The sequence below is a fragment of the Papio anubis genome, chromosome 7 (assembly GCF_008728515.1).
Source record: "Papio anubis isolate 15944 chromosome 7, Panubis1.0, whole genome shotgun sequence".
Classification (NCBI taxonomy): Eukaryota; Metazoa; Chordata; class Mammalia; order Primates; family Cercopithecidae; genus Papio; species Papio anubis.
In genome coordinates, this window is record NC_044982.1 from 90,850,127 (window position 1) to 90,866,182 (window position 16,056).

Sequence of the window (16,056 nt, forward strand, 5' to 3'; positions counted from 1 at the left end):
CTCTTATTATTGCTCCTCAGACCATGAAAATCCTTTGATAGATTTGTTGACTTATTTGCTTAAATTAGAGGAAATTGGTTTGTTTTGCTTGCAACTAAGAACCTGTTTGAAAGATATCAATGGGCAGCAATTGATAGTCCTCTGCTGTATTATAGGAAACTAGCGTCACTGCTAGAGAATTCGTTTCTGTGTTGATTAATGGTCATGTGCTTATTACCAAGTAAGTTAGCAAACAATTATCATGAAAAAGCACAGAACTTTCTTACTAGGTTGGAAATTAAAATTCCAGGCCCCTAATGCCCATCTCACATTTGGCTATTGGCTTTATTTTTAATGCCAATCTTTTCAAAGTAGAAGAGTATTTGCAACTAGAAAACCACGAGTACAGTGGTTGTGCTGGAAGCAGCATCCTTGTGGTGTCAGGGGACAATGTTTGTATCACCAGATTGCAGATGTCTCTCTGGGCCAGGCATTGGCTATGGTTTCCAGCAGGGCCATGGCAGAGGCACATGGGCTGCCACTGCATGCAATTTCACATGTGTTCATGTGCTGGGGAAGGATAAAAGAGCAGGCAACTTTGACTGAATGCATTTGTGATATCAAATGGAAGATCAATTCGGATTTTTTTTTTTTTTTTTTTTTTTTTTTGAGGCGGAGTCTTCACTCTGTCGCCCAGGCTGGAGTGCAGTGGCGCGATCTCGGCTCACTGCAAGCTCCGCCTCCCGGGTCCGCGCCATTCTCCTGCCTCAGCCTCCCAAGTAGCTGGGACTACAGGCGCCCGCCACCGCGCCCGGCTAATTTTTTGTGTTTTTTAGTAGAGACGGGGTTTCACCGTGTTAGCCAGGATGGTCTCGATCTCCTGACCTCGTGATCCGCCCGCCTCGGCCTCCCAAAGTGCAGGGATTACAGGCGTGAGCCACCGCGCCCGGCCCAATTCGGATTTTAAAATAACCTGGGATATTTCAACCTAGTTTGCACAACTATTTGAGGTTCCGAGATAAGAGTGTGAACATACTTATCTCTGGGTAACCAGATCAGTAGAGAGTGTCATGCTTGGGCTACAGTATTTTGTTCTACTCCCAGCCTTAATTTTAACAGATTTGAGTCTCATTATTAGGACTTTCTCTTAGCCCTGTGCACATTTCTCACTGACGTTTCCACAATCCTACTTCAAGAGAATACATGTCACCCTCAAGTTGTTTTATTTCTAACTTATACTTATTTTAATAAAAAAGTGGGGGGCTGACTCACTTATAAGGCATTTAGCTTTCTTGATTTGAAGAGAAATTAAAAAGCCATCTGCATACCTGTGGTACTCTGTGGTCAGAGTCTAGTCAGCTAAAGAGAATGCCAAAGGGTAGACATTAGTGCTTCAAATATCAGCAGTGGCCACTCAGAAAGGAATGATTTACAACGGACACCAAGCTAAGCTCATATTAGGTGGGCTCTGTCATTTACAACAATCCTATAAGCTCAGCCTACGTAACCTCCAAGTGTGTAAAACTGTGACATTGTGTGTGTGTGTGTGTGTGTGTGTCTGTGTGTATATATATATATTTTTTTTACCCAAAGACTCTCAGGTAGGAGTGAAGGTCAATATGCATGGGTTTATTTCCCCGCTTTTGTGGAAAAGTGTGTGATCTAATGTCTTACACAAATGATCAGGTTTTGCCTCCTACAATCTTAACCAAGCTGAAGCTCTTGGTAACTGTGTTTAATTTTCTCACTAAATCCATGCTTGTTTAAAAACTGCTGCTTCATGCCTCAGTCCTGCTGAATTAGCTCTTCTGATAAAACAACCAACCAAACAAGTCCTCTGAGCTCTGGCACCAACTTGCCTTTTGGGCATTCACTCCCAGTGCTGTCCAAATGCCACTCATGGCATTTCTGAAGAATTCTACACCTAATCTTGGCCTTGAACAAACCCCACATTTTCTTCTGTGTCTGCTTGAGTTTCCACCTCTGCCACCACATAGGGACCATGGCCAGAAACCCTACTCCAAAGAAATGGGTGGTTGTCACTCCTGTTCCTGGATTGGATGCCGCAGTTGGCACTGCCTGTACGTCTATACTGGAAGCGCAGACACTGTTGCCTCCAGAAACTGGAAGTCACTGTAACCACCTTGACAGTTTTGGTTGTGCAGGTTCCCGATGCTTAGTGGCACTCCCCTCATAGTCAAAGTCCATGGAGGGCATGTGATTGGCAGAACCTGAGTACTGGGCCTGCACCCTCATGCAAAGGAGGCTGGGGAAGTGAGTGTCCATCCACCTGGGCTTCTATGGTGGGGGTGGGTTCTGCCTGAAAAGGAAAGAGAAATAGGAACACACTTCTGAACCAGAATTGTGGTCAGAGTCTAGTGAGCTAAAGAGAATGCCAAAAGTAGACATTAGTGCTTCAAATATCAACAGTGGCCACTCAGAAAGGAATGATTTGTAATGGACACCATGCTAAGCTCATATTAGGTGGGTTCTGTCATTTACAACAATCCTATAAGATCAGCCTAAGTAATCTCCAAGTGTGTAAAATACTGACATCATATATAAGAAACCAAGCACTTCTGTTGAAAACGTGATGGTATCTTTTTCCATGTGTCCCATAATTTAAAACACTTGGTGAGGTTTAAAACCCTGTAGGATGTAGCATTATGGCATAGGCTAGAGAATGCATATGGGGCAAGGAATTTGAGCCCTGAGATTGAGCTGTGATTCTGTTATAAAATTGGCATGATATGGAAAAGTTACTCTTCTAGTTAGTTTTCTTGCTTTCGAATTGAGCAATAACAACTGTGTGAGTAAAATGAGATAAGAAAAGTGGAAAAAGTTTATAGGCTTTCCAGAATTCACCCCTGACCCCCAGCTTGGCCTGCACATTTTTTCAAGCTCAAGTAGCTGTCCCTTCTCCCCTAGACTAAGGTGTTTCTTAACTGGGACAACAGAGGCAGATGCTAAGAGTTCTGAGAGTCCTTGGTAAGAAAGGACTATTTGATGTGTGGGGTGGAGGTTAGAGAGGGGAAGAGGACAAGAGCCAGAGAAGACTTTACTGAGGGCCCACATGTGACCTTTTGTCTCCTTTACCAGCCATCCAGGGCCCTGAGTGGAAATTCCTCATTCCTGAGCCCATTAGATGGGGGCAAGAGTACCTTCCTGCGTGATCCAGGGATCACAGCCCTAGCCAAAGAAGAGACAGACAAGGAACCTCACCCTTTGGAGGAGACTCCCTGTGCACGCTGTGACCTTGCAGGCTCTTCCTGCAGAATATGTTACCTTATCCTCTGGCACTCAGCTCAGGGCCTCTTCTCCAGGAAGCCTTCACTGATGAATGCTCCATCAGTGTGGTGATAACAAACATTCCCAACATCTCAGTGACTTCAAACAACTAAGACTTATATTTTGCTCAAGCTTACAGTACATGTTTGTTGCTGGGGGCTGGAGCTTTTTCTCTAAGATGCCCTTGCTCTGCCCAGCTGGCAGGGGCTCCAACTCTGTGCCTTGAGAGTTACTGAGGCAGGCACTGCTCTTACAGCTTCTGCTCTGGTGTGGCACTCAGCACTGCTGCTCACTTTTCATTGCAGAGTAAATCATAAGGCTGCTGCATCCTCAAGGACAGGGAAGCAGGACCTTGCCGTGTGCTTTGAGGGGGTGAGACCGAAACTATGGGTGAGCTGCTTGGATGACCCATGGTGGCTCTTTTCCATGCTTTGAACATCCTATTGATATAGCTATCCCAGGCCTTTGCACAGCCTTTCCTTCTCTTTCTGTGTGTCTGTCTCCTCCATTAGCCCGGAAGTCCACTGAGGGCAGGCGTTGTGTTGTTCTGGCCTCTTTTCCTAGTCTGCAGAGTGGGGGAAATTTGCCCAAGCCTGGTCATCTTTTGTAGCCATTACAGGCTTCATTTGAGATCTTTTTTTTCCCAGAGACATCTCCAGACTTTTCCAGAGGCTTCCGTGTTTCTTGGCTTCATGGTCCCCAGGCTGCCCTGGGTGAGAACAGTTGACTCGTCTGCACTCTGCCGGTCAAGGGCATCTCGTCTCCCCTATTCCAGGTGAAGCTATTTTCATCTTGGTCCCAGGAGCTTGTCCTCATTTTCTGAGGGGACAGAAGAGGAACTGAGAACCCAAATACTTTGTGCAATACAGGCTCTCCGGGTGTCAAATACCCATAAACCCATTGCATCCCGGCCTCAAGGTGGTGGTATCTACCTCTCACTCTCAAAGTAAGCCCTACGCTCCAAAACTCCCTTGCTGCCTGACTGCAAACAAAACTTGACCCCTGTGGGGAGAGAACCACCCCAGAACTTGGTTTCAGGGAGGCCCTCCCCATTTTGCACAGGGAACATCTGGAAGCCTGTATGGAGAAGGAGGGCTGGTTAGCCATCAGCTCAGCTGGGGCAGTGTTCCCTGACCTGTCAGCTCTTCCCCTTCAGACCCCAGAGGATAGAGAGGGTCAGCTGGCAACCTCCACTGAGCCTATGAACCAGTCCCAGGAGCTTCTCCAGCAGGTGTTTGTCTTTAAGCGGAGATGTTTCCTGGATGCCTCACTCCTTTGCCTCTCAAGGGTGAATGCCAGGATGAGAGGGAGCCCCCAGTCCCTGCCCAGTGACAGGGAGTGCTGACTTCAACACTGGGTCCTGCCAGTTACCAGAGAGTCCTTGAAGAAAAAATCAAGAGGAGAAAGGCCCAAAAGAAAGAAAACACAATGAGCCAGATAAATTTCATCTGGCAGATTGCTTCAAGATGAAGACCAACCAGAGAAAATATTCCCAGGAGTTAAAATACGCAAGCACAACGTTTTAGATACCAATGATGGCGATTTGATTTCTCTTCATTTCTGTCTTCACATTGCTGACAACTCCCCTCATTGTCTTAAATATGGATTGCCAAAGTCAATTAAATATGCAAGAGGAACAGTGTACATTTTAGAGGAAAGTAATTATTGTTACACCTTAGAGCAGCTTAATGAATACATTAATAAACGATCCTTCGCCATGTTTTTCTTTTCATAGCCATCAAAATCTTTATAAAACCTACAGCACAATACATAACATCTCGTTACAAGATTTGCTTTTAAAAAAATCAATGCATACCTAAGTTATTTGTGTCAAAACTCATTTATTTTCACAATAACACAGACTGTCAAACCTGACATCCTGCTAATAACATCCAGTGCATTTGCATATTATTCAAATATTTCCTTTTATGAAACGGGGACTTTTACTCATACCGCTCTGCTCACCCATGCAGCATGCATTTGCACATTAACTCAGTTCACACAGCCAGAGAAGGGTTACCTGTGGCAACTAATTATGCCACCCTTTATGCATATTAATGAGTCTTGTGAGCAGCCACCCTCTGTTCTGCAGAGAGGAAAAACAATTCCAACCTAAATGGGAAACCGATTACAGGCAGAATACCAGAGAGTCGGAGAGCAATATTTGATAATTTCCCATTTTTGATGTCCCTAGGTGTATTTGTTTTTCTTCTGCTGCTGTAGAAAATTACCACAAACTTGGTGGCTTACAACAACACAAATTTATGACCTTACAGTTCTGGAGGTCAGAAATCCCACCTGAGTCTCAGGGGACTGAAATTAAGATGTGGGAGGAGGTGAGTTCCTCCCTGAAGGCTCAAGGGGACAGTGCGTTTCCCTGCCATTTCCAGCCTCCAGAGGCCTCTCTCTAGTCCTTGGCACCGAGCCTCACATTTCAGAACCAGCAAGGGGATATGGAGGCCTTTTCAGACTACCCCTGTCTCTTACTCACCACAGCCAAAAAGTGTTGCCCATTTTTATTCTCATGTAACTAGATTGGACCCACCGGGATAGTTCCAGATACGCTCCTCGTCTCCAGGTTCTTAAGCTTGATCACATCTGCAAAGTCTCTTTTGCCACGTAAGGTAACATACTGACAAGTTCCTGGATTAGGAGGTGGACATCTTTTGGAGGGAGGCGTTATTCTGCCTATCACCCTAGATCTTTTACATCCAACTCTGTTTGAAGAGGTCAAAGAAAATGCTGAGTAGGGTCTCCAATTTCCTTGTGGGTTAATTGCTCATTTTCCTTTTTTATTCATCTCCCTCATTGATCTTTCATTCACTTTCTTCTCCTTCACCTGTAGATCCTCTCCTTTCTTTTCTCTGTCCCCACCCACTTCTTCTATTGCTTTCTACCTGTTTCTCCTTTTTAGTTTTCCTTGTTATCCACAGGAACCCACAACACCCCATTTGAGGTGACAGCCCTTGCTGTGCATCCACTCTGTCCTGGCTCTGTGCTCCACGCTTGCTATATCTCCTTTAAGTTTTGCTTGCTAACATTGGTTGCCCCACTTCATTTCTCTCTTTGTTTTTAAAACTTTTCTTAGAGTTTATATTTAAATATTTGAAGGACTTCAAAACTCACACTTGTTTAGTAATAGTATCGGTTCATGGAATCTACAAAATATATCTAAACATATAAAATTTTCCCAAAAAGTTAATGAACCCCAAATTTACAGATTCATTAATTTTTCTACCTGTGGCACAGGGGACTTCTCTGTCTTCATTCTCAGACTCCAACTTTAAATATACTGTGCGATGAAATGAAATGTGACTTCCTGGAGAGTGTCTAGCCCGAGGAGATGGCAGAGGTGCTGTCTGGAGAGAGGTATCACTACCAGAAATGGGTGTATGAGCAGCTATTTGTTTTTTTCAGGAAACCAGGAATTGTAAAATGCACCCAGCACAACTGACACAGTGTTCAGGAGTATGAGCTGGTTCTCAGGGCCACCATGGTGGCCCCTGGGTGGACAGCAAGTGTTCCTTAGATGGCATGACAATGTAGTTTTGCTGCTCACCTTGTGAAGGGGCAGAAGCCTGCTGTGCGGGCATGGCCAGGCCATCCAGGTACACAGAGGCTCCTCATTACCTGTGCTTTGAGTGCACTGGGAACATTTGAAGTGAGTGGCCTATGCCCAGCTTTAAGGACACAGAAGGGAGGACTTCATCAGCTTTTCCCACCTCTTTTCACTCTTCCATTTTTCAGCCTAAACATGTTGATCCTCTGTGTGGTAGACCTCCAGCCCCAGCCCCACCAAAGACAAAGCAGAGGGACTACAAAGACAAAGGGAATGGAATGGACACCTTGGAGTCTTGTCTGTCTGCCCTGGAAGCACTCTAGATACCTACAGACACATCCCTTACAGGCCACCATGGATTTCTGCATCTATTAGCCTAGATACTGCCTCCAGGCTTGATGAAGGGAAGGGCCAGTGTTAGTGCCAAGAAATCAACACCCCAGGAACAACCCCCAGCCAGTGAGGGATAAAAGCTGGTGAATAAATATCCTATTTTTCTCAGCTCTCAATGAGTCAGTTCAGGGGCCTGCCTACACTGGCTCCTAAAGGTCAATGGGTTGAACCCTAGTTGCCTGCAGTGACAACTTGCTCTGCTCCTTCCCTTGTCTCACTACCTCGCTTCCTCACAGTGCTTCCTGGGGTAACCTTGGGTCTCGGGGTCTATGTGATGGTTAATTTTATGTGTCAACTTGCCTGAACTAAGGGGTGCCCAGATGGCTGGTAAAACATTATTTCTGGGTGTGTCTGTGAGGGTGTTTCTGGAGGAGATGAGCATTTGAATCAGTGTACTGAGTAAAGAAGATCTGCCCTCACCAATGTGGGTGGGCCTCATCCAATTTGTTGAGGGCTGGAATCGAACAAGAAGGTGGAGGAAGGGTAAATTCCCTCTCTCTTCTGGAACTGGAACATCCATCTGCTCCTGCCCTCAGACATCCAATCTCCTGATTCTTGGGCCTTCACACCCAAGAACCAGTGGCCCTCCTGGTTCTCAGGCCTTTGGTCTTGGACTGGCTTTTCTGAGTCTCTACCTTGCTGATGGCAGATTGTAGGACTTCTCAGACTCAACAATCATGTGAATGAGCTCCCACCATAAATAAACCTCCTCTGCCATACCTCTTTAAATCCTTTTGCTTCTGCTTCTCTGGAGAACCCTGACTAACACAATCTGCTTTGGGGAGAATCCAGAATCCAAGAGGAGGCCTGAATTCTGTGCTGAAGAAGTTCAGGGAGAGAGGAACATTAGCAAAGGGGTGGAGGGTGATGCGAACCATGTTGCGGGGCCCAGAAAAGGAAGGGTGTACACTCATGGGCTTCTCCTAGGTCCTCTGACTCTTTCAGCAAATCTTACTCCTTTCTATTTAAAAAGTGTCCCATTTTAGAACCGCTAGCATGGAACTAGCTTCCCCACTTTGCAAAGGCCAGAGACCTTGCTTCTCACCTCCAGGGGACAGAAGGTAAGAGCAGAAGGTGAGGAGGTCTGATCAGTAGCCGGCCCCATTCTCACACCAGGGGTAAAGACTGGATGGGCAAAAGCAGAGCCAAGCCTTTTTTGCAAGAAAAATGAGCAGTGACTATCCAAGGCAGAAATCCTTTCCCTCCACATGCTGACAATCTGCTCTCACTCTCCTGAGGCTGCTTCCAGTTGTCCCGCCCCAGGTGCAGATTTTAGCTGTGACATTGACTCTCTGACCTGGTGGAAGAAATTCAGACTGCCTGCCGTCCCTCAGGGGTGCATTCCTAAGCTCTACAAGAAGTGCCTACAGCAGGGAGCCTCTATTTTATGAAACCGCAGCTGCCTTTGAAGTAATCCTGGCCATATCAAATTCGGAAGCTAATCTGATTCCAGAAGTATGGCCAAATCTCTGCTTAAAATTCCACTGCAATTGTCAGGGACTTGAATCTACAGAAATAATCTCAAACCAAAGGAGAATTTATGACCTTGAAAGTCATAAATGCAGGTACAACTCACTTTATTGCACCTCGCAGATCCTTACATGTTTCCAACTCTTGCAAAGATACCTGACTTGGCCAGATCATAGAGAAGATCTTCTTTCTTTGAATGGGGGCATGGGTAGGATCACTGAGAAGAGCCTATGCTTTTAGGAGGAGATATAATATCAGTTCAGTTGGGTGGACATCAAATCTTCTTGGGCCACAGCTGTCTGAATGCCCTTTCAATCTTGCTGGGACAGGGAAAGGCCTATCCTAAGTGGTTGCTGAAAAGACCACAAGACAGAAGGTTAGAGCAGGGATTCACCCTGGTGGTGTTGGGGAGGGGAGAGAGGGAGCATGCTTTTTCCAGGAGGCCTATGTCAGGATGGCGGGTGGACGTGCATGTACATTGGGAAAAGTGGAAAAAATATGTTCAGAATGTGATTTACAATATCAATGCAAATTTCTGCTTTCCAACTGGTAGAATTTGAAGGGATTTCAGAATCTTGGGGATAGGGTATAGAGTTTTTATATTTGTAAAAGGGGCAAGGATCTAAAAAGAGATTGAGCAGGAAATCAGGAAAAGTCAACACATTGTACGATGATTTCTGAAGTTAGGAATAAGAAGTGAGTGGAAAAGAGACACTTCCAGAATAAACAGACAGTGGAATGAGTCTGGGGTGAGACTGCTAATAAAATTCTTCAAGACTTAGGAGGGAAGAGAGCGCCACCTCACCCCAACCCTACTCACAAGGAACCAAATTGAGGAGGTCTCTTGCTTAGTGTGGAGTTACAGGTAAGGTGGAGAAGCCATTTTACCTATAAATGTTCAGCTTTTGTTCATTCATTCATTCACCCACTCCAAAAGGATTATTGAGAACCTGCTGTGCCCTGGACATTGTGCCTGGCACAAGGACTATGCTGATCAGCAAGGCAGATGAGCAGTTGCACATCAAGGGAAAGATGGACCCTTGTCCACTGATACAGTGTGATGCATAAGGACAGCGGAAACACAGGTGTCTGTGGAAATGAAAAGCAAGAAGAGGTCACAAATAAGCTGAGGCCTGGAGCATGGAAAGAAATTGCCCAGGTAAAGGGGATGGGGGATGTTCCAGGTAAAGTGAGGACCCTGTGTAAAGATCCGGTCTAGAGGGAACATGGGACATTCAGAGAGTTTCAGTAAGTATGACTGTGGCTTGGACAACAAGAAGGGCAGTGGCAGGGGTGGGCTGGGCAGATAAGCAGGGCCTCATAGGCCATGCTAAGCAGTTTGGACTTGATTCTCAAAGCAGTGGAGCCCACCAGGCAGAAAAGTGATGGATTAACAATAATTCACATTTGCTGAGTGCTTACAAAGCTCCAAGCTCTCTACTGTGTACTTTTACTGTTATTATCCCATGTGCCCTCAAAACCCTATGTGGTTAGAATAGTGACTCTGGTTTAGAAGATAAATGATCTGTTTCCTCTAGGTCAGAACAATGATTATTCTCATTTTCCAGAGAATGAAACAAAGACTCAAAGATGTCATATGATTCGCCCAAGTTCATATGACTACAAATGGTAGAGACAGGATTTAGCTGCAGGTATGTGTGCCCTGGAAGCCTTCTCTTTACATCCCCCTGGAAAGATGACTTTGCAGAGGAGCAGGGCAAAGTTCAAAACAAAGAGGACAGTGAAGGGTTTGTACAGCAATCCTGCTAAGAGCTCACATTGGTGGGCTAGGTTAGTGGCCTTATAGAAAAGGAGATGGATGTATCTTTATAGTTGAATGATTTATAATCCTTTGGGTATATACCCAGTAATGGGATTGCTGGGCAAATGGTATTTCTGGTTCTATATCCTTGAGGAATTGCCACAGTGTCTTCCACAATGGTTGAACTAACTTATACTCCCACCAGCAGTGTAAAAGTGTTCCTATTTCTCCACATCCTCTCCAGCACCTGTTGTTTCCTGACTTTTTAATGATCACCATTCTAACTGGAGTGAGATGGTATCTCATTGTGGTTTTGATTTGCGTTTCTCTAATGATCAGTGATGATGAGCTTTTTTTCATGTGTTTGTTGGCCTTATAAATATGTTCTTTTGAGAAATGTCTGTTCATATCCTTGACCCACTTTTTGATGGGGTTGTTTTTTCCTTGTAAATTTAAGTTCCTTGTATATTTATTGTAGCACTATTTACAATAGCAAAGACTTGGAACCAACCCAAATGGCCATCAATTATAAACTGGATAAAGAAAATGTGGCACATATATACCATGGAGTACTATGCAGCCATAAAAAAGAATGAGTTCATGTCCTTTGCAGGGATGTGGATGAAGCTGGAAACCATCATCCTCAGCAAACTAACACAGGAATAGAAAACCAAACACCACATGTTCTCACTCACAAGAGAGAGTTGAACAATGAGAACACATAAACACAGGGAGGGGAACATCATACACTGGGGCCTATAGGCAGGTAGGGGAAAAGGGTAGAGAGAGGATTAAGACAAACACTTCATGCATGTGGAGCTTAAAACCTAGATGACGGGTTGATAGGTGCAGTAAACCACCATGGTACGTGTATACCTATGTAACAAACCTGCATGTTAAGCACATGTATCCTGGAACTTAAAGAGAAAAAAAAAAAAAAAAAAAAAAGACAAGGAGATGGAGTGACATGTATTAGGAAGCAGAAAGAACAGGAGGGTGAGGTGTTTTGGGAGGGAGATGCTTTTCTTTCGAAATATATTTTTGAGGTTTATTATTTTTTAAATAATAATACATCATATAAACATACCCATATATACATCCAAAATTCTGCTAACAATTTAGGTTGTTTTGCTATTATGGAATATACCAAATATGGATAAAAAATTACACATTGTTTCTTCAATTCCCTTCATGGAATTATGCATAATTCCATAGATTTTAATGTTTGTATATGACCAAAGGTCATTACTAGTAATCCTATGAGTTGCTCATTGGGTTTTGAAATTTTGTTTTCTTCTCTAAGTATTTTTTCTCATTGAATTACTTTTCTATCGTATAATTAAGTTTGTATTTTTTTTATTATACTTTATGTTCTAGGGTACATGTGCACAATGTGCAAGTTTGTTACATGTATATACATGTGCCATGTTGGTGTGCTGCACTCATTAACTCATCAATTACATTAGGTATATCTCCTAATGCTATCCCTCCCCTCTCCCCCGACCCCACAACAGGCCGCGGTGTGTGATGTTCCCCTTCCTGCGTCCAAGTGTTCTCATTGTTCAATTCCCACCTATGAGTGAGAATATGCGGTATTTGGTTTTCTGTTCTTGTGATAGTTTGCTGAGAATGATGGTTTCCAGCTGCATCCATGTCCCTACAAAGGACACGAACTCATCCTTTTTTATGGCTGCATAGTATTCCATGGTGTATATGTGCCACATTTTCTTAATCCAGTCTGTCATTGATGGACATTTGGGTTTGTTTTCTTCTCTAAGTATTTTTTCTCATTGAATTACTTTTCTATTGTATAATTGAGTTTTTTTGTCTTATTGGAATTTCCATTGGTAATGATTGGAATAGATGGGCCACAGGATCCATGGTAAAAAGGAATTTTAATAACTATTAGAAGAAAAGGTGTAGAATTTAGAGTTGGAAAAAACATGGGGAAAAGAAACATGGCAAACATGAACCCATATGTTCCTTATCTGTGAAGTGGGAAGAATAATAACACCAAAAATTTGTGTAATCATGACAGGAGGCAATGAAGATGAAAGTTTCTTTAAAATTACCACATGCTATGTAAATACTGTGTGTTTAATATTTCTTTCTTTTAGAACCTCAAAGAATTTAAATTTCTGTTTAAGTATCTTATTGTACTATATGACAAGTTAATGCTAGGATGCAAAAATATTTTTACTGAAAAGAAAAACACAGATACAGAAAACCACACACCACCAGTGTGTGACTTAATGGATTACCATGAGGTGAACATCCTGTAACTATTACCCTAGGCAAGATATAGATCTTTGCCATCCTCTCTAGAAGCCTGGTCCCCCACTTGCTCTATCCCTATCACAGACCCCTCTCTCCCCACAAAAGTAGCCAGTGTCTTTACTTTTGTAGAAATTATTTCCTTGTGTTTTCTTTTATTTTATTGCATAGATGTGCATCACCAGACATTATAATTTTGTCCTTAAAAAAGTCACATGTCTTCTAAGCCTCTTTTAAATCTACCTTTTCTTAACACGCAAACAGCCATTGATGTGCAATTTGTAGGTTTATTACTTCATAGGGGGCTGCAAAAAAAGTGATATTCTAACTTTATAATTTCTTTGCAATTTGTAAGTTGGACTTCTTTTATAAAGAGGCTGCCCCCATCTACCACTTGGTTACTCACTTGGCCAGTTCATGTAAAAAAGGCAAAATAAATACTTGATTGTTTCTCTTTGTTTACTAGTTTTAAAGATAACAAGTTGGTTCCCTATCAGCCTCTGAGGGTGATTTATTTTCCCTTAAAGTCATTATGAACTTACGGATGTAAAAATACTTGATGGGTTAGATCCACTGAAATTGTGGCAGTTCTCCTCAATGTTAGCTTTCAAAGTAAAAAAACTCTTGTTACCGAACAGATTGACTTTCCTTTTCCATTTTCACTGCCGCTGGCTCATTTTTGGTCTAGATAATGGCGATGTCTTCCTAATTCTAGTCTCACTTCTCCTTCAATACTTTTTTAAATCTTTTATTTTATTTTGACATTGAACACATACAAAAAGGCACAAAGCATCCTGTAAAGCTCCATGAATTATCACCAAGTAAACATTCAGTGCTACATGTAGAACCTTGCCAGGACCCCAGAAACTTTCCCTTCCCTCTCAATCATTATGTCCTCAATCCTTTCCCAATAATCTGAATTTTGACACTATGGTTGGATTTTACCTTTTTAATTTAACTGCATATAAATGGGTTCATACAGTATGCATTCTTGTGTGTTTGGCTACTTTCACTCAATGCTGTGTTCAAGAGCTTTATCCATATTTTACATGTACTGATGATTTAGAATTCCACTGTATAAACATGCCACAATTTTATTTACCCATTCTTCTGTGGATGGACATGTAGATTGCTTCTGGTTTGGGGCCTTTCTGAATAAACCTGCTATGGACATTCTTACGCAAGTCTCTTGGTGCTAATGCGCACAGAGTTTGGTTGAGCCTATTTCTCAGATTGGAATTTATAATTTGTAGGGTCTACATATCCTCAATCTTAGTAGCTAGTTCCAGTTTTCCAAACTTTTTGTTTGTTTGTTTGTTTTTTGAGACAGGGTCTTGTTCTGTTGCCCAAGTGGAGTGCAGTGGCATGATCATGGCTCACTGCAGCCTCCACCTCCCAGGTTCTCATCCTCTCACCTCAGCCTCCTGAGTAGCTAGTACTGCAGGCATGTGCCACTGCACATAGCTAATTTTTTCTTTTCTTTTTTTTTTTTGAGATGGAGTCTTGCTCTGTCTCCCAGGCTGGAATACAGTGGCCCAATCAATTGCACATCAATGGCTGTTTGCGTGTTAAGAAAGGGACAACCGGAAGTCATGTATCTCCTGTGAAGAAACACAGTGCTGTCTATCAGTCTGGCCAAAGGAGTCTAGCCTGAGTCTGAGCAAGCCTCAGGAGCCACTGCTTGTGCAGGAAACGCAGACTAGAGAGGAGCATGTTAGTTGCACCACGCGTGTGTAATCCACGAAAGCCTGACTGTGTGTGGGAAATTGCCTGTCAAAGGAGCCAGTTCCTTCACCAGATAAACTGCAAAAAGAGAAAAGGTAGATTTAAAAGAGGCTTAGAAGACATGTGACTTCTGTCACCCAGGCTGGAGTGCAGTGGCGCGATCTCGGCTCACTGCAAGCTCCACCTCCCGGGTTCACGCCATTCTCCTGCCTCAGCCTCCCGAGTAGCTGGGACTACAGGCGTCTGCCACCACATCCAGCTAATTTTTTGTATTTTTAGTAGAGATGGGGTCTCACTGTGTTAGCCAGGATGGTCTTGATCTCCTGATGTCGTGATCCACCCACCTCGGCCTCCCAAAGTGCTGGTATTACAGGCGTGCGCCACTGCGCCTGGCCCACATAGCTAATTTTTTAACAAAATTTTTTGTAGAGACAAGGTTTTACTATGTTGCCCAGGACAGTCTTGAACTTCTGGACTCAGAAGATCTTCCTGCCTTGGCCTCCCAAAGTGTTGGGATTATGAGTGTAAACCATCATGCTTGGCCCGGTTTTCCAAACTTCTTGTACCAATTTACAACCCCACCAGTAGCATTTGAGAGCTCCCATTACTTCATGTGCTTGCCAGCCTTAGTTTCATCAGTCTTTTCAATTTTAGTCATTCTGGTGATGTGAGTGATATTTTATTGTAGCTTCAATTTGCGGTTCCATGACTACGTATGATGTTGAGCAATTTTCATTTGTTTAATATCCATTCGGATATCCTTTCTTTTGTAGTTCCTGTTATACATTTTTTTCCTATTGATTGACTGTCTTTTTTGTTATTGATTTGCAAAATTTCTTTATTCATTCTGGATATAAACCCTTTGTCAGTTACCTGTGTTGCATATATCTCTTTACCATCTTCCTTTTCACTGTCTTAATGGTGTCTCTCAATAAACAGAAATTGTTGATTTTAGTGCAGTGAAATAACAACCTTTTTCTTAATGGCTAGTATCTTTTATGTCTTTTAAAGAAACATTTCCCAACTTTGAAGTCATTAAGATCCTGGCCTCTTTCTTCCATACCCTGTGCTCCAGCCTGTGAGAGCCACTTGAGTTTTCCTGTGCTCTCTGTGATCCATTTTGCTCTTTTGCTACTGCCTCAATGTACTCTCCTTTTTCTTGGCCTGACTCACACTTACCCTCTAAGATAGGACCTCATCTTCTCCAGGATCTTCTTTGACCTCTTGGGCTTGTGAGAGTCCCTTCTCTGTTTTTTCAAAGCCACCCCCTGGGATCACTTTTCCTCACTATTGCTGATGTGCAAGCAATAGAATCGTCTGCTTCCTTCTGATACACTTCCTTGACCAGGAGCTCTAGGAGAACAGGACTAGGCTTGTCCTCTGACTCATTCATGTCTGTGTCTCTGGTGATTCAGCACATGGGGTCACTCAATAATGGTTGCAATGCATTTATTCTGCCAATATTCACTGAGTGCCCACCATGGGTCAGGCTCCATACTAGGTTTTAAGAGCAAGGAAGTAAAGAAGACAACAAGGTTGGCTTGGATCTCACATTCTTGTAGATGTGGATATTCCCCAAACAAATCCTGCACTGAAAACACCTGAC